The following is a 24834-nucleotide window of genomic DNA, read 5'->3' as shown; positions in this document are numbered from 1 at the left end:
AAATGTTCCTGAGGTGCCTGTACCGACTAGAGAGGAAGTTAATGATGATGATCATGAAACTTCATATCAAGTTTCTACTGAACTTCGTAGGTCCACAAGGACATGTTCCGCACCAAAGTGGTACGGCAACCCTGTCTTGGAAATCATGTTGTTAGACAACTGTGAACCTTCGAACTATGAAGAAGCGATGGCGGGCCCGGATTCCGACAAATGGCTGGAAGCCATGAAATCTGAGATAGGATCCATGTATGAAAACGAAGTATGGACTTTAACTGACTTGCCCGTTGAGCGGCGAGCCATAGAAAATAAATGGATCTTTAAGAAGAAGACATACGCGGATGGTAATGTGACCATCTATAAAGCTCGGCTTGTCGCTAAGGGTTATCGACAAGTTCAAGGGGTTGACTACGATGAGACTTTCTCACTGGTAGCGAAGCTGAAGTCCGTCCGAATCATGTTAGCAATTGCCGCATTCTATGATTATGAGATATGGCAAATGGACGTTAAAACGGCATTCCTTAATGGTTTCCTTAAGGAAGAATTGTATATGATGCAGCCGGAGGTTTTGTCGATCCTAAGAATGCTGACAAGGTGTGCAAGCTCCAACGCTCGATTTATGGGCTAGTGCAAGCATCTCGGAGTTGGAACATTCGCTTTGATGAGATGATCAAAGCGTTTGGGTTTATGCAGACTTATGGAGAAGCCTGCGTTTACAAGAAAGTGAGTGGGAGCTCTGTAGCATTTCTCATATTATATGTAGATGACATACTTTTGATGGGAAATGATATAGAACTTTTGGACATCATTAAGGCCTAGTTGAATAAGAGTTTTTCAATGAAGGACCTTGGAGAAGCTGCTTATATATTAGGCATCAAGATCTATAGAGATAGATCAAGACGCCTCATAGGTCTTTCACAAAGCACATACCTTGATAAGATATTGAAGAAGTTCAATATGGATCAGTCTAAGAAGGGGTTCTTGCATGTGTTGCAAGGTGTGAAATTGAGCTCAGCTCAATGTCCGACCACGGCAGAAGTTATAGAAGAGATGAGTGTCATCCCCTATGCCTCAGCCATAGGTTCTATTATGTATGCCATGCTGTGTACCAGACCTGATGTAAACCTTGCTGTAAGTTTGGTAGGTAGGTACCAAAGTAATCCCGGCAAGGAACACTGGACAGCGGTCAAGAATATCCAGAAGTACCTGAAAAGGACTAAGGAAATGTTTCTCGTTTATGGAGGTGACGAAGAGCTCATCGTAAAGGGTTACGTCGACGCTAGCTTCGACACAGATCTGGATGACTCTAAGTCACAAACCAGATACGTGTATATTTTGAATGGTGGGGCAGTAAGCTGGTGCAGTTGCAAGCAGAGCGTCGTGGCGGGATCTACATGTGAAGCGGAGTACATGGCAGCCTCGGAGGCAGCGCATGAAGCAATTTGGGTGAAGGAGTTCATCACCGACCTAGGAGTCATACCCAATGCGTCGGGGCCAATCAAACTCTTCTGTGACAACACTGGAGCTATTGCACTTGCCAAGGAGCCCAGGTTTCACAAGAAGACCAGGCACATCAAGCGTCGCTTCAACTCCATTCGTGAAAATGTTCAAGATGGAGACATAGATATTTGTAAAGTACATACGGACCTGAATGTAGCAGATCCGTTGACTAAACCTCTCCCTAGAGCAAAACATGATCAACACCAGAATTCCATGGGTGTTCGATTCATCACAATGTAACTAGATTATTGACTCTAGTGCAAGTGGGAGACTGTTGGAAATATGCCCTAGAGGCAATAATAAAAGGATTATTATTATATTTCCTTGTTCATGATAATTGTCTTTTATTCATGCTATAATTGTGTTATCCGGAAATCGTAATACATGTGTGAATACATAGACACCAACATGTCCCTAGTAAGCCTCTAGTTGACTAGCTCGTTGATCAACAGATAGTCATGGTTTCCTGACTATGGACATTGGATGTCATTGATAACGAGATCACATCATTAGGAGAATGATGTGATGGACAAGACCCAATCCTAAACATAGCACAAGATCGTATAGTTCGTTTGCTAGAGTTTTTCCAATGTGAAGTATCTTTTCCTTAGACCATGAGATCGTGTAACTCCCGGATACCGTATGAGTGCTTTGGGTGTACCAAACGTCACAACGTAACTAGGTGACTATAAAGGTATACTACGGGTATCTCCGAAAGTGTCTGTTGGGTTGACACGGATCAAGACTGGGATTTGTCACTCCGTATGACGGAGAGGTATCTCTGGACACACTCGGTAATGCATCATCATAATGAGCTCAAAGTGACCAAGTGTCTGGTCATGGGATCATGCATTACGGTACGAGTAAAGTGACTTTCCGGTAACGAGATTGAACGGGGTATTGGGATACCGACGATCGAATCTCGGGCAAGTAACGTACCGATTGACAAAGGGAATTTTATACGGGGTTGCTTGAATCCTCGACATCGTGGTTCATCTGATGAGATCATCGAGGAGCATGTGGGAGCCAACATGGGTATCCAGATCCCGCTGTTGGTTATTGACCGGAGAGCCATCTCGGTCATGTCTACATGTCTCCCGAACCCGTAGGGTCTACACACTTAAGGTTCGGTGACACTAGGGTTGTAGAGATATGTATATGCAGTAACCCGAAAGTTGTTCGGAGTCCCTGATGAGATCCCGGACGTCACGAGGAGTTCCGAAATGGTCCGGAGGTAAAGAATTATATATAGGAAGTGCTGTTTCGGCCATCGGGACAAGTTTCGGGGTCACCGGTATTGTACCGGGACCACCGGAAGGGTCCCGGGGGTCCACCGGGTGGGGCCACCTATCCCGGAGGGCCCCATGGGCTGAAGTGGGAGGGGAACTAGCCCCTAGTGGGCTGGTGCGCCCCCCTTGGGCCTTCCCCCTGCGCCTAGAGTTGGGAACCCTAGGGTGGGGGGCGCCCCACTTGCCTTGGGGGGCACTCCACCCCCCTTGGCCGCCGCCCCCTTGGGAGATTGGATCTCCAGGGCCGGCGCCCCCCTGGGGACCCTATATATAGAGGGGGGGAGGGCAGCCGCACCCATGCCCCTGGCGCCTCCCTCTCCCTTCCAATACCTCCTCCTCTTCCGTAGAGAACAGTGAAGCCCTGCTGCGGTGACTGCTGCATCCACCACCACGCCGTCGTGCTGCTAGATCTTCATCAACCTCTCCTTCCCCCTTGCTGGATCAAGAAGGAGGAGACGTCACGCTGACCGTACGTGTGTTGAACACGGAGGTGCCGTCCGTTCGGCGCTAGGATCTCCGGTGATTTGGATCACGTCGAGTACGACTTCCTCATCCCCGTTCTTTGAATGCTTTCGCGCGTGATCTACAAAGGTATGTAGATGCAATCCGATCACTCGTTGCTAGATGAACTCATAGATGGATCTTGGTGAAACCATAGGAAATTTTTTGTTTTCTGCAACGTTCCCCAACAGCGCCTACATCTGTTGAATATGAAGTTAATGATAGTGATCATGAAGCTTCAGATCAAGTTGCTATCGAACCTCATAGGCCGACAAGGATATGTACTACTCCTGAGTGGTATGGTAATCCTGTCTTAGATATCATGTTGTTAGACAACAATGAATCTACGAGCTATGGAGAAGCGATGGTGGGCCCGTATTCCGACAAATGGTTAGAAGCCATGAAATCCGAGATAGGATCCATGTATCAGAACAAAGTATGGACTTTGGTGGACTTGCCCGATGATCAGCGAGCCATTGAGATAAATTGATCTTTAAGAAGAAGACGGACGTGGGCGGTAATGTTACCGTCTATGAAGCTCGACTTGTGGGAAAGAGTCTTTTCACAAGTTCAAGGAGTTGACTACGATGATAATTTCTCACCCGTAGCGATGCTTAAGTCCGTCGGAATCATGTTAGCATTAGCTGTATTTTTCGATTATGAAATCTGACAGATGGATGTCAAAAACAAGTTTTCTTACCAGTTTTCGTAAGAAAGAGTTGTATGTGATACAATCAAAGTTTTGTCGATCCCAAGGATGCTAAAAGGTATGCTGGCTCCAGCGATCCTTCTATGGACTAGAGCAAGCATCTCGGAGTCAGAATATATGCTTTGTTTGAGTGATCAAAGCTTTTAGGTTTATACAATGTTTGCTAGAAACTTGTATTTACAAGAAAGTGAGTGGGAGCACTACAAAATTTCTGATAAATATATGTGGATGACATATTGTAGATCCGAAATAATGTAGAATTTCCGGAAAGCATAAATGGTTGTTTGAAGAGTGTTTTTCAAAGGAAGACCTGGATAAAGCTGCTTACAAATTGGGCATCAAGATCTATAGAGATAGATCAAGACGCCTGATGATACTTTCAAAGAACGCACACCTTGACATGTTTTTGAAGGAGTTCAAAATAGATCAGTCAAAGAAGGGGTTCTTACATGAGTTGTAAGGTGTGAAGTTGAGTAAGACTCAAAGCTTGACCACGGCAGAAGAAAGAGGAAGGACGAAGGTCGTCCCCTATGCTCTTGTCATAGGCTCTATACGGTATGCCATGCTAAGTACCGCACCTGATGTGTGCCTTGCCACATGTCTGGCAAGAGGGTACAAAGGTGATCTAGGACTGGATCACCAGATAGCGGTCGAAATTATCCTTAGAGGAATAAGGAAATGTTTCTCGGTTATGGAGATGATAAAGAGTTCGACGTAAAGAGTTACGTCGATGCAAGCTTAACACCTATCCGAATAGCTCTGACAAGAGATACCGGATACTTATAATGGAGCAACAATTTGGAATAGCTCCAAGTGGAACATGGTAGCAGCATCTACGATATGACATAAAGTTTTGCGAAATACATAGGGATTTGAATATGGCAAGACCCGTTGACTACAACCTCTCTCACAAGCATAACATGATCAAACCCAGAACTCTTTGAGTGTTTATCACATAGTGATGTGAACTAGATCACTGAGTCTAGTAGACTCTTGGATGTTGGTCACATGGCGATGTGACCTGTGAGTGTTAATCACATGGCGTTGTGAACTAGATTATTGACTCTAGTGCAAGTGGGAGATTGTTGGAAATATGCCCTAGAAGAAATAATAAATTAGTTATTATTATATTTCATTGTTCATGATAATCGTTTATTATCCATGCTAGAATTGTATTGATAGGAAACTCAGATACATGTGTGGATACATAGACAACACGATGTCCCAAGTAAGCCTCTAGTTGACTAGCTCGTTGATCAATAGATGGTTACGGTTTCCTGACCATGGACATTGGATGTCGTTGATAACGGGATCACATCATCAGGAGAATGATGTGATGGACAAGACCCAATCCTAAGCCTAGCACAAGATTGTGTAGTTCGTTTGCTAAAGCTTTTCTAATGTCAAGTATCATTTCCTTAGACCATGAGATTGTGCAACTCCCGGATACCGTAGGAGTACTTTGGGTGTGCCAAACGTCACAACGTAACTGGGTGGCTATAAAGGTACACTACAGGTATCTCCGAAAGTGTCTGTTGGGTTGGCATGAATCGAGACTGGGATTTGTCACTCCGTGTAAACGGAGAGGTATCTCTGGGCCCACTCGGTAGGACATCATCATAATGTGCATAATGTGACCAAGGAGTTGATCACGGGATGATGTGTTACGGAACGAGTAAAGAGACTTGCCGGTAACGAGATTGAACAAGGTATCGGGATACCGACGATCGAATCTCGGGCAAGTACAATACCGCTGGACAAAGGGAATTGAATACGGGATTGATTGAATCCTCGACATCGTGGTTCATCCGATGAGATCATCGTGGAACATGTGGGAGCCAACATGGGTATCCAGATCCCGTTGTTGGTTATTGGCTGGAGAGTTGTCTCGGTCATGTCTGCATGTCTCCCGAACCCGTAGGGTCTACACACTTAAGGTTCGGTGACGCTAGGGTTGTAGAGATATTAGTATGCGGTAACCCGAAAGTTGTTCGGAGTCCCGAATGAGATCCCGGACGTCACTAGGAGTTCCGGAGGTAAAGATTTATATATGGGAAGTCCTATTTTGGCCACCGGAAAATGTTCGGGATTTTTCGGTATTGTACCGGGAAGGTTCTAGAAGGTTCCGGAGTGGGGCCCACCTACATGGGGGGACCCACATGAATGTGGGTAGTGGGGGCAAGGCCCCACACCCCTGGTCAAGGCGCACCAAGATCCCCCCTTAGAAGTAATAAGATCATATCCCGAAGGGATAAGATCAAGATCTCTAAAAAGGGGGGATAACAATCGGTGGGGAAGGAAAATGATGGGATTTCTTTCCCCCACCTTTGCCAACGCCCCAATGGACTTGGAGGGCAAGAAACCAGCCCCCTCCACCCCTATATATAGTGGGGAGGCGCATGGGAGCCGCACCCTAGCCCCTGGCGCCTCCCTCTCCCCTCATAACACCTCTCCCTCTCGCTGAGCTTGGCGAAGCCCTGCAGAGATCCCCGCTACTTCCACCACCACGCCGTCGTGCTACTGGATCTCCATCAACCTCTTCTTCCCCCTTGCTGGATCAAGAAGGAGGAGACGTCTTCCCCAACCGTACGTGTGTTGAACGCGGAGGTGCCGTCCGTTCGGCGCTCGGTCATCGGTGATTTGGATCACGACGAGTACGATTCCATCAACCCCGTTCTCTTGAACGCTTCCGCTCGCAATCTACAAGGGTATGTAGATGCACTCCTCTCTCTCATTTCTAGATGACTCCATAGATTGATCTTGGTGATGCGTAGAAAATTTTAAAATTCTGCTATGTTCCCCAACATCGGTGCCCATGGCGCACCTCCTGTCGCGCCCTCCTACGGCGCGTACGGCGCCGCCCCTGGCGCGTACGGCGCCCCCTACTACGACCCAGCCCTTCTAGCGGCCCTGCAGCCGCCGCCGCCCTATACTAGTGGTGGCGGTGATTGGATTATGGACTCCGGTGCCACCTCTCATATGTCCGCTCATTCGGGTAACCTCTCTTCCGTTCATACCATTTCCACTCCCTCCCGCATCATCATCGGTAATGGTGTCGGTCTTCCCATCTCTCATGTCGGTTCTGCACCCTTTCCCTCTAACTCTCGACCTCTTTCTCTTAATAATGTCCTTGTTTCTCCTCATCTTATTCAGAACTTAGTTTCCGTTCGTAATCTTTCTCGTGACAGTTTTGTAACTGTGGAATTTGACGAAGTTGGCTTTTCTGTTAAGGACGCTCGCACCCGGATGATTCTTCACCGCTGTGACAGTCCTGGCGACCTCTACCCAGTTCAGTCGCCGTCATCTCCGGGTGGTCCTCGAGCTTTTTCCGCCGGCGTCGATCTTTGGCATGCTCGTCTCGGGCATCCTAGCACTTCTTCACTTCGTCAAATAATGAGAGGATTTTCTTTTTCATGTAATAAAACGGCTGCTCACTCCTATGAAGCCTGCCGGTTAGGCAAACATGTTCGCCTTCCTTTTAGTTCCTCTTCCACAGTTGCATCTTTTCCGTTTGAATTGATTCATAGCGATGTATGGACATCTCCAGTACCTAGTAATTCTGGTTATCTTTATTATCTTGTTATACTGGATGACTACTCTCACTTTGTGTGGACATTTCCTCTTCATCGGAAATCCGATGTTGCCGCCACTCTCATTGCATTTTATGCTTATGTCTCCACATAGTTTGGGCGACCCATACTCGCACTTCAGACCGATAACGGGAAAGAATTCGACAATCTCACCATCCGCCATCTTCTTTCCTCCCATGGCACTGTGTTTCATCTCACGTGTCCATACACCTCCCAGCAGAATGGCTGTGCCGAGTGCATCCTACGCACCCTCAATGAGTGTGTGCGTACCATTCTTTTCCATGCCTTCTCGGTTTTGGCCAGATGCCCTCGCCACCGCCACCCTCCTCCTTAATCTTCGGCCATGCCATCCGTGCTAGAACTACGCGCCTCACCATCTCTTATATGGCACTCCTCCCTCCTACGATGGTCTCCGAATTTTCGGTTGCCGTTGCTACCCCAACACCACCGCCACCACTCCTCATAAACTCGCTCCTCGTTCCGTTCCTTGTGTCTTCCTTGGTTACCCGGCCAACACTAAGGGTTATCGCTGCTATGACCCCGTGTCTCACCGTGTCATCACCTCCCGGCACGTGTACTTTGATGAGCTTGTTTTTCCCTTTGCACAGGAACAGGTGGCGCCGTCTGCCCCTCCCGCGGCGGGGTCTCCTCCGCGCCGTCGCCCGCTGCTGGTCCTGGGTGCTCCGGCCACCCCGCCTGTGGCGCCCCCCTCTGGATCGGGGCCCTCTACGGCCCCCTCCTCCGGCTCAGTGCCCTCGTCGCCTGGAGCTGCCTCGACGTTGCCCACGTCGCCCCGGTCCTCCACCATGCATGTTGGGCCGCATGATGGGCCGCTGGCTGGACCGGCCCGCACTGGCGCGGCCTCCCCTGGCGCGTCGCCCTCGCCTCGGTCGCCCGTGTCGACTCCGTCTCGGTCGCCCGCGCCGACCCCGCCTCGGTCGCCTGCTGGTGCGATCGTGGCCCCGGTGTCGCCCGATTCTCCCGACACCGCGGCTGAGTCTTCCGCCCGGCCCGCCTCTCCCGTCGATGTTGTGGCGGCCACCGCCTCTCCCGTGGATGCCACGGTCTCGTCGCCACCCGCGGCTGCTCCGACGGCCGGCCCCGTCACACGCTCGCGCACTGGTGTTTTTCGCCCGAGCTCCCGCTATGCGGATGACTACGTCTGCACCGCCTCGACGTCTGCTCCTTCCCCGCTGCCGTCCTTGGTTCGGGCCGTTCTCCGTGACCCTCTTTGGATGGCCGCCATGCAGGAGGAGTTTGACGCTTTGCAGCGAAATCGGACTTGGCAGCTTGTTCCCCGTCCCCGACATGCTAATGTGATCACCGGGAAGTGGGTCTTCAAACACAAGCTTCGTCTCGACGACACTCTTGATCGTTACAAGGCGCGTTGGGTTGTTCGTGGTTTCCGGCAATGCGCCGGTGTGGACTTCACCGACACTTTCGTTCCGGTTGTTAAGCCCGGGACGATCCGCACTGTCTTGCAGTTGGCGGTCTCTCGTGCCTGGCCGGTTCATCAGATGGACGTCTCCAACGCCTTCCTCCACGGTCATCTTGAGGAGCAGGTCTTCTGTCAGCAGCCCACGGGGTTTGTTGATCCGGCGTGTCCTGATCATGTGTGTCTGCTCTCATGCTCATTATATGGGCTCAAGCAGGCTCCTCGTGCCTGGTACCAGCGCATCGCAGCGTTCCTTCACCAACTTGGCTTTCGCTCTACACGCTCCGATGCTTCGCTTTTTTGTTTATCACCAGGGCACAGACACGGCGTATTTGCTGCTCTATGTTGGCGACATCATTCTGACAACATGCACTTCTGAGCTCCTTCGCCGGCTTACTGATCGTCTCCGTGCAGAGTTTGCTATTAAGGACTTGGGTCCGCTGCACTACTTCCTCGGTGTTGAGGTGGTGCGTCGTTCTGATGGATTCTTTCTTCATCAACGGAAGTACGCTCATGAGCTTCTCGACCGTGCTGGCATGCTTAACTGCAAACCGGCCGCACTCCTGTCGACACGAAGGCCAAGCTCTCTGCTACTGATGGTACTCCTGCTCTAGATGCTGGCTTCTATCGGTCCATTGTTGGTGCTCTTCAGTACCTCACTCTTACTCGGCCAGAGCTTCAGTACGCGGTTCAGCAGGTCTGCCTCCATATGCATGCCCCTCGAGACGTTCACTGGACTGCCGTTAAGCGGATTCTCCGCTACATCCGCGGTGCTATGGATCTTGGTCTTACTCTGCGCGCCTCTACTGCCACTGATCTGGTCGCCTACTCCGACGCCGACTGGGCTGGCTGCCCGGATACCCATCGATCTACTTCGGGTTACTGCATCTTCCTTGGACCATCCCTGGTGTCGTGGTCGTCCAAGCGGCAGCCCACTGTTTCGCGGTCTAGCGCCGAGGCTGAGTACCGCGTTGTGGCCAACATTGTTGCTAAGTGTTCCTGGCTTCGTCAGCTTCTTCACGAGCTCTCGTGTCCTGTTGAGAAGGCCACCGTCGTCTACTGCGACAACGTCTCCGCCGTCTACCTCTCCGCCAACCCGGTTCATCATCGTCGCACCAAGCACATTGAGCTTGATATCCATTTTGTTCGGGATCAAGTGGCTCTTGGCCATGTTCGTGTTCTACACGTTCCCACCTCCCAACAATTTGCTGACATCATGACCAAAGGCTTGCCTACGACGTCTTTCGAGGAATTCCGGTCCAGTCTCTGCGTCAGCAATGGTGTCGCTTCGACTGCGGGGGGTGTTGAGATATGTATTTAGCACATGTATTCTTGTACTCCAAGTCTCCTCCTTATGTATAGTTGAGGATATGACTTGCCCTATGTACTATATATACTTGTGCATATGCACCCATCAATACATTGAGAATTGCATCCTATTTCTCTACACTTTCTGCATCAGAAGCTCCGTTTGGTACACTGACAGGGCCGATAGTTTCGCATATATTCTTTTTTTTTTGCAGGTAGTTTCGCATATATTCGTAGGGATATATATTTGGGCAGCATCAGGCAAGCTTTCTGCATCAACGGCTGCATCTTTTTTTTGATCTAATAAACGGCTGCATCTGTTTGTGCAACATCTTGCCGAACTGGTGATATAATCAGAAATTCCAAACTCTGCATGAGGTGCTCTCTGTAGAAAGCTAACAGATTTGGAGAACTAACAGGACGGCCCATTACTCTCCTCCAGTAATTTGGGCCGCATAAGGAGTCCCAACGTACTCACGGCCCGCCACTCCGAAATGGGGGATCCGCTGGCTTCCGGCTGGTGAGGAGAAAAACGCTACGTTCCTTTAGGGGGTGTTTGGTTAAGGGATTTTTTAGTTTCAGAGACTAGAAAAAATTCTTAAAAAGTCCTTAGAAATCAAATGGGAAGGACTTTTTCTACAGGGACTAGAAAAAGACTCTATTGAAGAGTCTTTTTTGATTAGTCCCTGAGACTAGAAAAAGTCCTAGGACTTCTGAACCAAACACCCCCTTTGTCCCACATCGCCCAGCAATAGAGAGAACGACTAGTTTATAAGCCCGCTCGCTGCAGCAGAGTTGTCCCTTCGGGGACATCTGATAAAATTGAAACGATACAGAGAAGATTAGCATGGCCCCTGCGTAAGGGTGACACGCACAAATCGAGAAATGGTTCAACTTTTTTGGGGATTTTCTGCGCTGGTCCCTGGAACCTTCTTTTTTAGACCCTCACGTGTAACACACATTGTACAGATAGTTTCTTATAGGTCCATGGGGCCTTATTTTAGCACTTGCGTGTACTGATATTTTACATAAAGTTCTTTGTATTTTCATTTCCATCGGGGTAAGATCCTTAAATGCTATATAGTATCTCAGTGACTATATAACTTTCTTTTTGCGGACTGTATATACAAATGAGAATAGATGCAGAGATGAAACAATAATAAAAAGATGATGCAAAATAACATCTGTTTATAATTTTAAAATTAACACTTTGTTTTCTTTGCAAATATAAAATTGTAACTTTCGTGTCAGAATCCATGGGATGGGATAGAAAACAAAATATACTGATAAGTGTTCCTGTTACTTTCCTGTAAAATCGTAATATAAAATTGTAGCTCTTACAAATGACGTATATGGCCCTATTTTTTGTGGGACATGTATCATTTTTTTAGTGGATATGTGTCAGTCTATTTTACATTTTTGAGTAGTGGATATGTATCAGTCTATTAATTAGTAGTGCTTCTGTTTGACAGATATGTCCTTGTGAAGTCGGATAAGGAAAAAAATCAAAAAGAAAAGCAATTAATGGATGACACTCATTTTAATCCAGATTTCTGGGAATACATGGTGCTCGTTTTTTATTAAGATTTCTCCTTTCTGACAGTTCATACGTTTTTCGTCGCTTTTAACAGATATGAAGAAGAAACATTTCCTTGCTTTCATTAGCTCGTTTTTTTCTCTTACCTCCAATATTTGTTGCTGTCCTCGCATTTTTTTAGTTTTTGTCCTACCTTTTTGACAGTAAATGTATTGCTGGATTTTTCATTTTTCTGGTGAAATGATCCTCTTGGCTGAGGTGTTTTTGACTCTCTATTAACCCCACTATTTTTCTTGGCGAGAAGGCCACTATATTTGTTTCCATCACGAATGGTCCATCCTAAAAGAACAAGGAGTAGTAGATCAAAGTTGCCCCCACCCGCACCCCAAAAAAAAAACTTAGGTAGGGATACATAAGGATCGACTACGTAAAAGTTAGGGCATCTCCAAAAAAAGAAATGATGTATTCTATCAAAAATGAATTGATGGCATTGGTACTACCCTTTAAGAATATGAGAAATATATTTTATAAAATTTACACACAATTTATCCATAAATTATGCTTTATTATAATATACAAGAATACACATATAGTAATAAACAAAATTCATTTTTTTCTAAAAAATAAATTTAGTGCCATTGGCATTACCCTTAAAAAGGTAAAAAAAAAATGAAGTCTTCTAGAAAGTGACAACAGTATTACCCTTTAAGAAAAAACAAAAACAAAAAACTCACATGCAACTTTGCACTAAAATTGCACCTTTTGTAATATGCAGATAAACATATAATGCTGCAATTTTCGAAATCAAGTATGCACACATATTGATTGTGTAGTACTTATGTGTGTACATTTACACTCACCCAACATAAAGAAAATAACCATAAAGAATAAAAAGAAAAACCGCCCAAAAACAGGACAAGTTCAAGTCCAATAGGAAAATTGACTAACCCTAGACAATATTGGCACGGGCAGTGGCTCCAGGCGGCGTGATGGCGGGAGGTTGCGCAGAGGGGCTTGGCCGACAAATCTGCTCCACCATTGCTTGTGGATCTAGCAATGTTGCATCGTCGTTGCAGCTGCACGGACCAGGCCTAATCACATGCTTGATGGAGTTGCTCCGGAGTGAGGTCTATAAATGATGGCTTGAGGCAGAGGAAATGGATGTGTAGCATCGACAATGATTTTTCTAGCCTGGTTGGTAATCTCCTATAGTGAGACGCTAGTGGCCACGATTATAACAACCCGGGAGTAATACCATAGATATATTAGCCTATTATATTGTTTTGTGCATCATGTCCATCTCATAAACATTGCATCATCATATTGTATTAATTAAATAATTATTTTAGATATTATATTTTGCTATTTTGTTAAATGATAAGTAGATAAACACCTTCTTTTTCAATCTTCTGCATCAAGACTCACCCAAAACCTAGAACACACTCTTTTTATGATATTAGCAGGATTGTCCTGCTTCTTAATCAATTCTTAATCAAACCAAGAAAAGACCAGTGATGGCAGCCGATGATTTGCAGGGAAGAACCTCAACGCCGTCGATGGCGGCGAGAGGAACCAAACTCTAGCGAGAGGACGCATCCTCCTTCTACTACAGTCTATACAGGAGATTCCCCGCCAGAGCCTGCAATATCTGGCACTGAACGATGACTATAGTGCAGGCTCTTGTAGCGCTGGCCATCTGCTTCCTCTTCTACAAAAAAAAAAGCATTCTGGCGTCGATCACTGCATTTTTTTTCTCTAAGGATGGCCAGCCCTACAAGAGCCTGCACTTTTTTCTTTAAGGAAATAAGACATTCTGGCGTGACTGGAATAAATATTCATTTTGTTTGGTTATATTTGTCGAAGAAATAGATGTATCTAGATGTATTCATTCATTTTTATCCAATTTTCATAAAAGTATTTTCGTACGGAGGGAGTAGGTTTTAAGGCCCACTACGTTGGTAGTGGGCTCGCGGTGCGTCAGTGCACGCTTTTGTAGCGCTGGCCATCCTCTTCCTCTTCTAGAAAAAAAAAAAGGTTGGATCGGTCGATCGACGCGGCGCGGGGATGGCGACGACGACGTCAGGCACCACCGCCGGATTCCCCGCGCCGACGAGATCGATGCTGCCAGGTTCCCATGAAAATCTGTTACAGCGACGACGACGAGGAGATTGATCTGAAGTCGCCGTCGGAGATCGTAGCCCTCCACGCCGCGTGCCGCGACCGCATCACCGAGTACGACCCCAAGAAGAGAGCCCGCGTCCTCACCCGCTTCTGCGGCGTCAACCTCGCCGGCTTCGACCTCGACAGAGAGTGTCAGTATCTCCATTACTTACCAATTTACAACCATTTTAGTTTAAATTTCTCCTGAAATGGTTCTCCTGATCTGGGGTGTATGTCTTTTGCCCCTGATTTTGCTTTGCTTGCAGCCAAGGTTGGCCTCGGGCCGCTGCTTGAGGATGTAACGCCGCAGCTGTGGGAGCTCCGGGCGGGGACGTCGTACAATGTCGTTTCCGTCAAGGTAATCGAATCCGATAGGGGCTACCCGGTCAGTGTGTTCGGTACCGTAGCATCGACTACAGATGCGTCTATCTGTTCAGACGCGAGAGAGAAGATCCCCAGATCATCAGCTCCAAGGTAATTGTGTGCACTAAACTAGTTCGCCCCTTTGTCTCCTCCCAAACTATTTAGACTGACTAAAACACGGACAGCTGCGTACTTTAGCTAAATTAAGCTTGCTACTAGTTATTTTGTTTTTTTAGCTGCAAATACCATGATTAATTTCATATTGGTACACTTCAGTTTCTCAAAGAAATATAAGATCATAAATGATCTTATGTTTCTTTACAGAGGGAGTATTATTTAATCTGTTCGAAGTAAGTGCTCTAAGGATGGGTGTTATTGCCAAAACCATACAACTTCATCATATTATTTTGGTGCTACGTTTGTTTACATTTTGTTTCTCAGTAGCAGCCCTCTTTGAGACCTGGTTGTTTATTCTGTCTATGGAATGTGGTACGGCCAGTTGTTTATTATGTCATGGCGTCATGCTGTAAAATGCCTTTTATATACTGGAAATAAAAGAAACTATGTTGGAACAAATAGTTTGTCTATCTGAATGTACTACTATGCAAGCCACAAATATCTGGTTGCTGGTAGCAATTTATGGGCACTAAAGGAGTGCGGCAACAGAATTACATGAGTGATCGATGCTCCCCAAGCTAGTTAAACAACATATTTTCAGACTGTTTGAATCTGTCCAACTTGTCAAGTGTGCTTTGCTTTTCATGTGCAGCTAGTTACATAGCTTGTTCAACTACGTAGACATGTTGTGACCCTTTTTTATAAATTACTTGCAGGAGGATATGTTAGCATTGACAGGTCCACGTCGAGGATTAGTAGCATTTGATAATATACATTTTGAGTTCAACCTGAAGGTGAAGGGTGATCCTGACGATGAAGACTTTAGCAAAGGCGTAATCGAGTCCCGCACCTTTGACACTGGACCCATAACTATGATGCTACCTAGTTGGCTCAATAGAGTGGAATTAGTATTTGCACCTGTTAAACATCCGGTGGCGGCTAGCCTCCAAATCAACATTCTTAATGGTCCGCCCTATGCCCCTTTCGTTGGCAAAGTATCTGCTGGGACTAGAAATGCCGAGACCCATATTATTCTATATGATGGTAGAGCAATGAGTTGCAGCGGGATATTAGTCGGAGATGATGCCTCCATTCCCTTGAGTCGTAATTTGGTAGTTATCCCTATACCTACATGGGACGACGATGAAGAGTTTTTGGTCCATGTTTGTATTTTTGATAATGATGAGGATGAAGGCACTCATGTTACTCTACAGCACCCTGATGAAGAGCATGTTTGCACTCACGGTTCCTATGAGCTAAAAGTGAAGGTTACATGGACTGCCATCCTCACAAGACCGATGGGTGCCAAATATAACCCAAAGAGGAACCTCTCTTGGACCGAGCGTTACGGTTCGCTGAATTACAGTGGTTGATGATGGTGATTGTTGCCCCTTGTCTGTGTGACGTGGGAGGACGTGTCCCTGTAGCCAGGTAGCAGCCTCTTCCTCTCATCTTACCAAGTTGTAAGAGTTGTGCTCACTGAATGTTTGGTACTCCCTCCGTTCATTTTTATAAGGCTTTGTAGATGTTTCAGACATTATGCAAAACAGCTCAATTTCACTTGTCTGAAACGACTTAAAAAAGTGAACAGAGGGAGTATTAGAATTGTGCTTGCTGGATGTTTGGTATTAGTGACATGAGTATCTTTCTTCTTGGAGGAAAATCCCGTTGTTTGCTGTAATTTGATGCACTTGTTTGCTTCATATGCTAAGATCATTCAAAGGTAACAAAAAGGGGAGGCCATCAAAAGTCTCAAGTCATACTAGCATTATACTTGACTATAAGGAGGCTAATAAAAAGTCTCAAGTTATATTGTACTTAATTATAGAAAAGAGGCATAATTAAACATAATGAGTGAAGATTCATTCCGTCATATATCTGACAATGCTAACCTCAGCATCACTTCTTTTCCGAAGAACTTGCAGAAGACGCCCACTTCACTTTTTCAGGTTTGATATGGACAGTTCTCTTCAGAACTGCGAGCTTCGTCATCAGATCAGTTACCTTAATCCCGCGCCAAGGTTTGTTTTGTGCCACGGAGCCTGAAATGACATCCCACTGGTTGAACAGCTCACTGTGCTCCTTGGGTACCGGACTATCCAGTTCTTCATCGATGCTGGTCACCCATTTCGTCCAGAGCGCGAAGCGGGTTGCTTCGGAAATCGTTACAGTCGGGACAGACAGGAGGTCGGATTTCAGAACCTTGAGTCCCTTCTCACTGCGGTATAGCTCTCCAAGTTTTCCCAAGCTGGCGATGCAGTGGGTAAAAGCTGATTTACCCATGTTTATGTCAGAAAGAATGAAATAGTAGCATTGGTATTACCCTTTAAGATTTATTTAAAAAAATGCGCACAGAACTTTGCACTTAAATTGCACCTTTTAATATGCAAAGAATAAACATATAATAGTGCAATTTTCAAAATCTAGTATAATTTGCACACATACCGTATAGTACTTATGTGTATACATTTACACTCACCCAACATCAAGAAAATGCCCATAAAGACTAAAAGGAGAAATCACCTAAAAAGAGGAGAATTGCAAGTCCAATAGGGAAACCGACTAACCCCAAACAGGAGTGGCGCGGGCAGTGGCTCTAGGCGGCGTGGTGGCGGGAGGTTGTGCTGGAGGGGCTTAGCCGACGACAGCTGCCGGCGGCGGGCTGTGTTGGGGGTGGCAAGGCTTGTGGCCCAAATCTAGCTATGTTGTGCCGTCGTTGCGACCACACAGATCGGGCCTGATCCCGTGCTTGGTGGCGTTGCTCCCGAGTGAGATCTACAAACGACGGCTTGAGGCAGAGGACATGGATGTGCAGCATCGTCGACAAAATTTCTAGCCTGGTTGGGAATCCCCTATAGTGACACTAGTGGTCACGATTGTAACAACCCTCGAGTAATACCATATATATATTAGCCTATTATATTGTTTGTGCATCATGTGCATATTATAAACATTCCATCATCATATTGTATTACCTAAATAATTAATTTAGATATCAGATTTCACTATTTTGTTAAATGATAAATAGATAAATAAACCCCTTGTCTTTTCAATCTTCTGCATCAAGACTCACCCAAAACCTATAACACACCCTTTTTATGATACTAGACAATTGCCCGTGCGTTGCAACGGGAGTATAAACATTCTAGTAGGTTAGCTCCTGACTGCACGTCTTTTTTTTGCAGGCAAATCAGAGAGCTTTATTCAGATAAGAGCATTCCCCGGACAATCAGCCAGAAGGTTGGTCACAAGGAAGCTAGGGGTCTCAGCCAACCAAGTTTCAGTCACATTCAAGGTGCATGCATGTTTTGCACAAAGATGAGTCGGCACGTTAGCTGCCCTGTTTACATGTTGTAGATCAAAGGAAGCGAAAAAACTAATAAGCTCTCCTATTTCTAATAAGATTGGAGCCACAATAGAACGGGAATTGTAGCGAGTTCTCCAGAGCGTCACCAGCTCCAGGCAGCCTACCTCCATTTATGACGTGCAGGAAGCCTTGAAGTGTGGCCAAGCGAACTCCTTGCAGCGCAAAAGCCTCAATAATCAGGGGATCAGACACCCCTAAGTATGGTTTACTCCATGCTCCTAGGAACGCTGTATTCGAACGAGTGACACCACCTGCATCCCCTCGTCCATCAGCCAAGTTCAGAGCTCCGCCCGTGCTGATTTTAACAACACCCGCATCGGGTGGTCGCCATCCAAAACCTGGCAGAACCATAGCCGCCTTCCTAGGAAGTTGTAGCAAAGCTATTGCTTCTTTTGTTGCCCGAATGATTGCAACAGGATCTCGTCCTGCTACTGAAGGAAATATGCCCTAGAGGCAATAATAAAGTTATTATTTATATTTCCTTATATCATAATAAATGTTTATTATTCATGCTAGAATTGTATTAAACCAGAAACTTAGTACATGTGTGAATACATAGACAAACAGAGTGTCACCAGTATGCCTCTACTTGACTAGCTCGTTAATCAAAGATGGTTAAGTTTCCTAGCCATGGACAAGAGTTGTCATTTGATGAACGGGATCACATCATTAGAGAATGATGTGATTGACTTGACCCATCCGTTAGCTTAGCACTATGATCATTTAGTTTATTGCTATTGCTTTCTTCATAACTTATACATGTTCCTATGATTATGAGATTATGCAACTCCCGAATACCGGAGGAAAACTTAGTGTGCTATCAAACGTCACAACGTAACTGGGTGATTATAAAAATGCTCTGCAGGTGTCTCCGATGGTGTTTGTTGAGTTGGCATAGATCGAGATTAGGATTTGTCACTCCGATTGTCGGAGAGGTATCTTTGGGCCCTCTCGGTAATGCACATCACTATAAGCCTTGCAAGCAATGTGACTAATGAGTTAGTTGCGGGATGATGCATTAAGGAACGAGTAAAGAGACTTGCCGGTAACGAGATTGAACTAGGTATTGAGATACCGACGATCGAATCTCGAGCAAGTAACATACTAATGACAAAGGGAACAACGTATGTTGTTATGCGGTTTGACCGATAAAGATCTTCATAGAATATGTAAGAACCAATATGAGCATCTGGGTTCCGCTATTAGTTATTGACCAGAAGTGAGTCTCGGTCATGTCTACATAGTTCTCGAACCCATAGGATCCGCACGCTTAATGTTCAATGACGATCGATATTACGAGTTTATGTGTTTTGATGTACCGAAGGTAGTTCGGAGTCCCGGATGTGATCACGGACATGACGAGGAGTCTCGAAATGGTCGAGACATAAATATCGATATATTGGAAGGCTATGTTTGGACATCGGAATGGTTCCAGACGAGTTCGGGCATTTACCGGAGTACCAGGGGGTTACCGGAACCCTCGGGGAGTCAATGGGCCTTATTGGGCCTTAGTGGGAGGAGGAGGAGGCCAGGTGGAGGGCGCCCCCACCCAAGCCCAATCCAAATTGGGTGGGGGGCCGGCCCCCCCTTTCCTTCCCTCTCTCTCCCTCTTCCTTCTTCTCCTACTCCAACTAGGGAGGGGGGAAACCTACTCCTACTGGGAGTAGGACTCCCCCTTGGGCGCGCCATAGAGAGGGCCGGCCCTCCCCTCCTCCCCTCCTTTATATACGGGGGAGGGGGCACCCCATAGACACACAAGTTGATCTTTTAGCCATGTGCGGTGCCCCCCTCCACAGATTTCCACCTCGGTCATATCGTTGTAGTGCTTAGGCGAAGCCCTGCGTCGGTAACTACATCATCACCGTCATCACGCCATCATGCTAACGAAACTCTCTCTCGGCCTCAGCTGGATCAAGAGTACGAGGGACGTCATCGAGCTGAACGTGTGCAGATCGCGGAGGTTCCGTGCGTTCGGTACTTGGATCGGTTGGATCCGAAGACGTTCGACTACATCAACCGCGTTACTAAATGCTTCCGCTTTCGGTCTACGAGGGTACGTGGACACACTCTCCCCGCTCGTTGCTATGCATCATCTAGATGGATCTTGCGTGTGCGTAGATTTTTTTTGAAATACTACGTTCCCCAACCGTGGCATCTGAGCCAGGTCTATGCGTAGATGTTATATGCACGAGTAGAACATAAAGGAGTTGTGGGCGTGAGTATATACATATTGCTTGCCGTCACTAGTTGATTCTTGATTCAGCGGTATTGTTGGATGAAGCGGCTCATACCGACATTATGCCTATGCTTATGTGAGACTGGTTCTACCGACGTGCTTCGCACACAACTGGCTAGTGGGTGTCTGTTTCTCCAACTTTAGTTAAATCGGTTCCAATGAACAGGGTTCTTTTTGAAGATCAAAAAACAATCACTATTCTACGTTGTGGTTTTGATGCGTAGGTAAGAACGGTTCTTGCTAGAAGCCCGTAGCAGCCACGTAAAACTTGCAACAACAAAGTAGAGGACGTCTAACTTGTTTTTGCAGGGCATGTTGTGATGTGGTATGGTCAAGACGTGATTATATAAATTGTTGTATGAGATGATCATGTTTTGTAACATAGTTATCGGCAACTGGTAGGAGCCATATGGTTGTCGCTTTATTGTATGAAATGCAATCGCCATGCAATTGCTTTACTTTATCACTAAGCGGTGGCGATAGTCGTGGAAGCAATAGTTGGCTAGACGACAATGATGCTTCGATGGAGATCAAGGTGTCAAGCCGGTGACGATGGTAATCATGACAGTACTTTGGAGATGGAAATCAAAAGGTACAAGATGATGATGGCCATATCATATTACTTATTTGATTGCATGTGATGTTTATCCTTTATGCATCTTATTTTGCTTAGTTCGGCGGTAGCATTATAAGATGATCTCTCACTAAATTTCAAGGTACAAGTGTTCTCCTTGAGTATGCACCGTTGCTACAGTTCGTCGTGCCGAGACACCATGTGATGATCGGGTGTGATAAGCTCTACGTTCACATACAACGGGTGCAAGCCAGTTTTGCACACGCAGAATACTCGGGTTAAACTTGACGAGCCTAGCATATGCAGATATGGCCTCGGAACGCTGAGACCGAAAGGTCGAGCGTGAATCATATAGTAGATATGATCAACATAGTGATGTTCACCCTTGAAAACTACTCCATCTCACGTGATGATCGGACATGGTTTAGTTGATATGGATCACGTGATCACTTAGACGATTAGAGGGATGTCTATATAAGTGGGAGTTCTTAAATAATATGATTAATTGAACTTTAATTTATAATGAACTTAGTACCTGATAGTATTTTGCATGTCTGTGTTGTTGTAGATAAATGACCCGTTGTTCCATTGAATTTTAACGCGTTCCTAGAGAAAACTATGTTGAAAGATGTTAGTAGCAATGATGCGGAGTAGCTCCATGATCTGAGGATTATCCTCATTGTTGCAGAGGAGAATTATGTCCTTGATGCACCGCTAGGTGATGGACCTTTTACAGGAGCAGATGCAGACGTTATGAACGTTTGACAAGCTTGGCATGATGACTACTTGATAGTTTAGTGCGCCATACTTTATGGCTTAGAACCGGGACTTCAAAAACGTTTTGAATGCCACGGAGCATATCAGATGTTCCCAGAGCTGAAATTGGTATTTTGGACTCATACCCGTGTTAAGAGGTATGAGACCTTTGACAAGTACTTTGCCTACAAGATGGAGGAGAATAGCTCAGCTAGTGAGCATGTGCTCAGAATGTCTGAGTACTACAATCACTTGAATCAAGTGGGAGTTAATCTCCTAGATAAGATATTGATTGACAGAGTTCTCTAGTCACTATAACCAAGTTACTAGAACTTCGTGATGAACTATAATATACAAGGGATAACGGAAACGATTCCCAAACTCTTCGCGATGCTGAAATTGGCGAAGGTAGAAATCAAGAAAAAGCATCAAGTGTTGATGGTTGACAAGACCACTAGTTTCAAGTAAAAGGGCAAGGGAAAGAAAGGGAACTTCAAGAAGAATGGCAAGCAAGTTGCCACTCCCGTGAAGAAGCCTGATAACCCACAAGTATAGGGGATCACAACAGCTTTCGAGGGTAGAGTATTCAACCCAAATTTATTGATTCGACACAAGGGGAGCCAAAGAATATTCTCAAGTATTAGCAGCTGAGTTGTCAATTCAACCACATCTGGAAACTTAGTATCTGCAGCAAAGTGTTTAGTAGCAAAGTAATATGATAGTGGCGGTAGCGGCAACAAAAGTAAAGACATCAAAAGTAATGTTTTTGGTATTTTATAGTGATTGTAACAGTAGCAGCGGGAAAGTAAATAAGCGTAAACCAGTATATGGAAAACTCGTAGGCACCGGATCAGTGATGGATAATTATGCCGGATGCGGTTCATCATGTAACAGTCATAACATAGGGTGACACAGAACTAGCTCCAATTCATCAATGTAATGTAGGCATGTATTCCGTATATAGTCATACGTGCTTATGGAAAAGAACTTGCATGACATCTTTTGTCCTACCCTCCCGTGGCAGCGGGGTCCTATTGGAAACTAAGGGATATTAAGGCCTCCTTTTAATAGAGAACCGGAACAAAGCATTAGCATATAGTGAATACATGAACTCCTCAAACTATGGTCATCACCGGGAGTGGTCCCGATTATTGTCACTTCGGGGTTGCTGGATCATAACACATAGTAGGTGACTATAGACTTGCAAGATAGGATCAAGAACTCACATATATTCATGAAAACATAATAGGTTCAGATCTGAAATCATGGCACTCGGGCCCTAGTGACAAGCATTAAGCATAGCAAAGTCATAGCAACATCAATCTCAGAACATAATGGATACTAGGGATCAAACCCTAACAAAACTAACTCGATTACATGATAAATCTCATCCAACCCATCACCGTCCAGCAAGCCTACGATAGAATTACTCACGCACGGCGGTGAGCATCATGAAATTGGTGGTGGAGGATGGTTGATGATGATGAGGCGACGAATCCCCCTCTCCGGAGCCCCGAACGGACTCCAGATCAGTCCTCCCGAGAGGTTTTAGGGCTTGGCGGCGGCTCCGTATCGTAAAACGCGATGATTTCTTCTCTCTGATTTTTTTCTCTCTGAAAGCAAATATATAGAGTTGGAGTTGGCATCGGAGGGCATCTAGGGGGCCCACGAGGTAGGGGGGCGCGCCCTAGGGGGGGCGCCCCCCACCCTCATGAGAAGGGTGTGGGACCCTCTGGTCTTCATCTTTGGCGAGGATTTATTATTATTTTTTCCAAGATGTTCCGTGGGGTTTCAGGTCATTCCGAGAATATTTATTTTCTGCACATAAAACAACACCATGGCAATTCTGCTGAAAACAACGTTAGTCCGGGTTAGTTCCATTCAAATCATACAAGTTAGAGCCCAAAACAAGGGCAAAAGTGTTTGGAAAAGTAGATACGACGGAGACGTATCAACTCCCCCAAGCTTAAACCCTTGCTTGTCCTCAAGAAATTCAGTTGACAAACTGAATGAAAGAAAAACTTTTACAAACTCTGTTTGCTCTTGTTGTTGTAACTATGTCAAGCCAGCATTCAAGTTTTCAGCATAGATCATAACTAACCACATTTGCAATAATTCTCAGGTCTCATAATTACTCATATCAATAGCATAATCAACTAGCAAGTCATAATAATAAATCTCAAATGATGACACTTTCTCAAAACAATCATAATATGATATAACAAGATGGTATCTCGCTAGCCCTTTCTGAGACCGCAAAACATAAATGTAGAGCACCTTTAAAGATCAAGGACTGACTAGACATTGTAATTCATGGTAAAAGAGATCCAATCATAGTCATACCCAATATAAATTAATAGTGATGAATGCAAATGACGGCTGTGCTCTCCAGCTAGTGCTTTTTAATAAGAGGGTGATGACTCAACATAAAAGTAAATGGATAGGCCCTTCGCAGAGGGAAGTAGGGATTTGTAGAGGTGCCAGAGCTCAGTTTTGCAATAGAGATAAATTGTATTTTGAGCGGTATACTTTCATTGTCAACATAACAACTAAGAGATGGCGATATCTTCCATGCTAAACACATTATAGGCGGTTCCCAAACAGAATGGTAAAGTTTATACTCCCCCTGCACCAACAAGCATCAATCCATGGTTTGCTCGAAACAACGAGTGCCTCCAACATACATCAGGTCCCAGGGGGAGTTTTGTTTGCAATTAATTTTGATTTAGTTTGCATAAAGCATGGGACTAGGCATCCCGGTGACCAGCCATTTTCTCGTGAGTGAGGAGCGGAGTCCACTCCTCTTGAGAATAACCCGCCTAACACGGAAGATAAGGACAACCTTGGTTGATACATGAGCTATTCGAGCATACAAAACAGAATGATTATTTGAAGGTTTAGAGTTTGGCACATACAAATTTACTTGGAATGGCAGGTAGATACCGCATATAGGAAGGTATGGTGGAATCATCTGGAATAACTTTGGGGTTTAAGGGATTGGATGCACAAGCAATATTCCCGCTTAGTACATGTGAAGGCTAGCAAAAGACTGGGAAGCGACCAACTAGAGAGCGACAACAGCCATGTACATGCATTAAAATTAATAAACATTGGATGCAAGCATGAGTAGGATATAATCCACCATGAACATAAATATCGTGAAGGCTATGTTGATTTGTTTCAACTACATGCGTGAACATGTGCCAAGTCAAGTCACTTAAATCATTCAAAGGAGGATACCACCCCATCATACCACATCATAACCATCTCAATAGCATGTTGGCACACGAGGTAAATCATTATAACTCATAGCTAATCAAGCATGACACAAGCAACTATGATCTCTAATTGTCATTGCAAACATGTTTATTCATAATAAGCTGAATCAGGAACGA

The 24834-nt window shown here is 45.5% G+C and overlaps 1 non-coding gene and 1 pseudogene across 1 annotated transcript; both read left to right on the top strand.

Annotated features, from left to right (window-relative positions):
* The first annotated feature begins 11126 nt into the window (after window positions 1-11126).
* Window positions 11127-11229, top strand: LOC123063801 (U6 spliceosomal RNA). The gene has a single exon (XR_006430565.1). It is a non-coding gene; the product is annotated as a U6 spliceosomal RNA (small nuclear RNA).
* Window positions 11230-13849: 2620 nt separating this feature from the next.
* On the top strand, window positions 13850-16179 carry LOC123057993 (uncharacterized; annotated as a pseudogene).
* Window positions 16180-24834: the final 8655 nt, after the last annotated feature.

This window comes from Triticum aestivum, chromosome 3A (genome assembly GCF_018294505.1).
Source record: "Triticum aestivum cultivar Chinese Spring chromosome 3A, IWGSC CS RefSeq v2.1, whole genome shotgun sequence".
Taxonomy (NCBI): domain Eukaryota; kingdom Viridiplantae; phylum Streptophyta; class Magnoliopsida; order Poales; family Poaceae; genus Triticum; species Triticum aestivum.
Note: the sequence above shows the minus strand (reverse complement) of the source record. Positions and strands in the feature narration are given on the sequence as shown.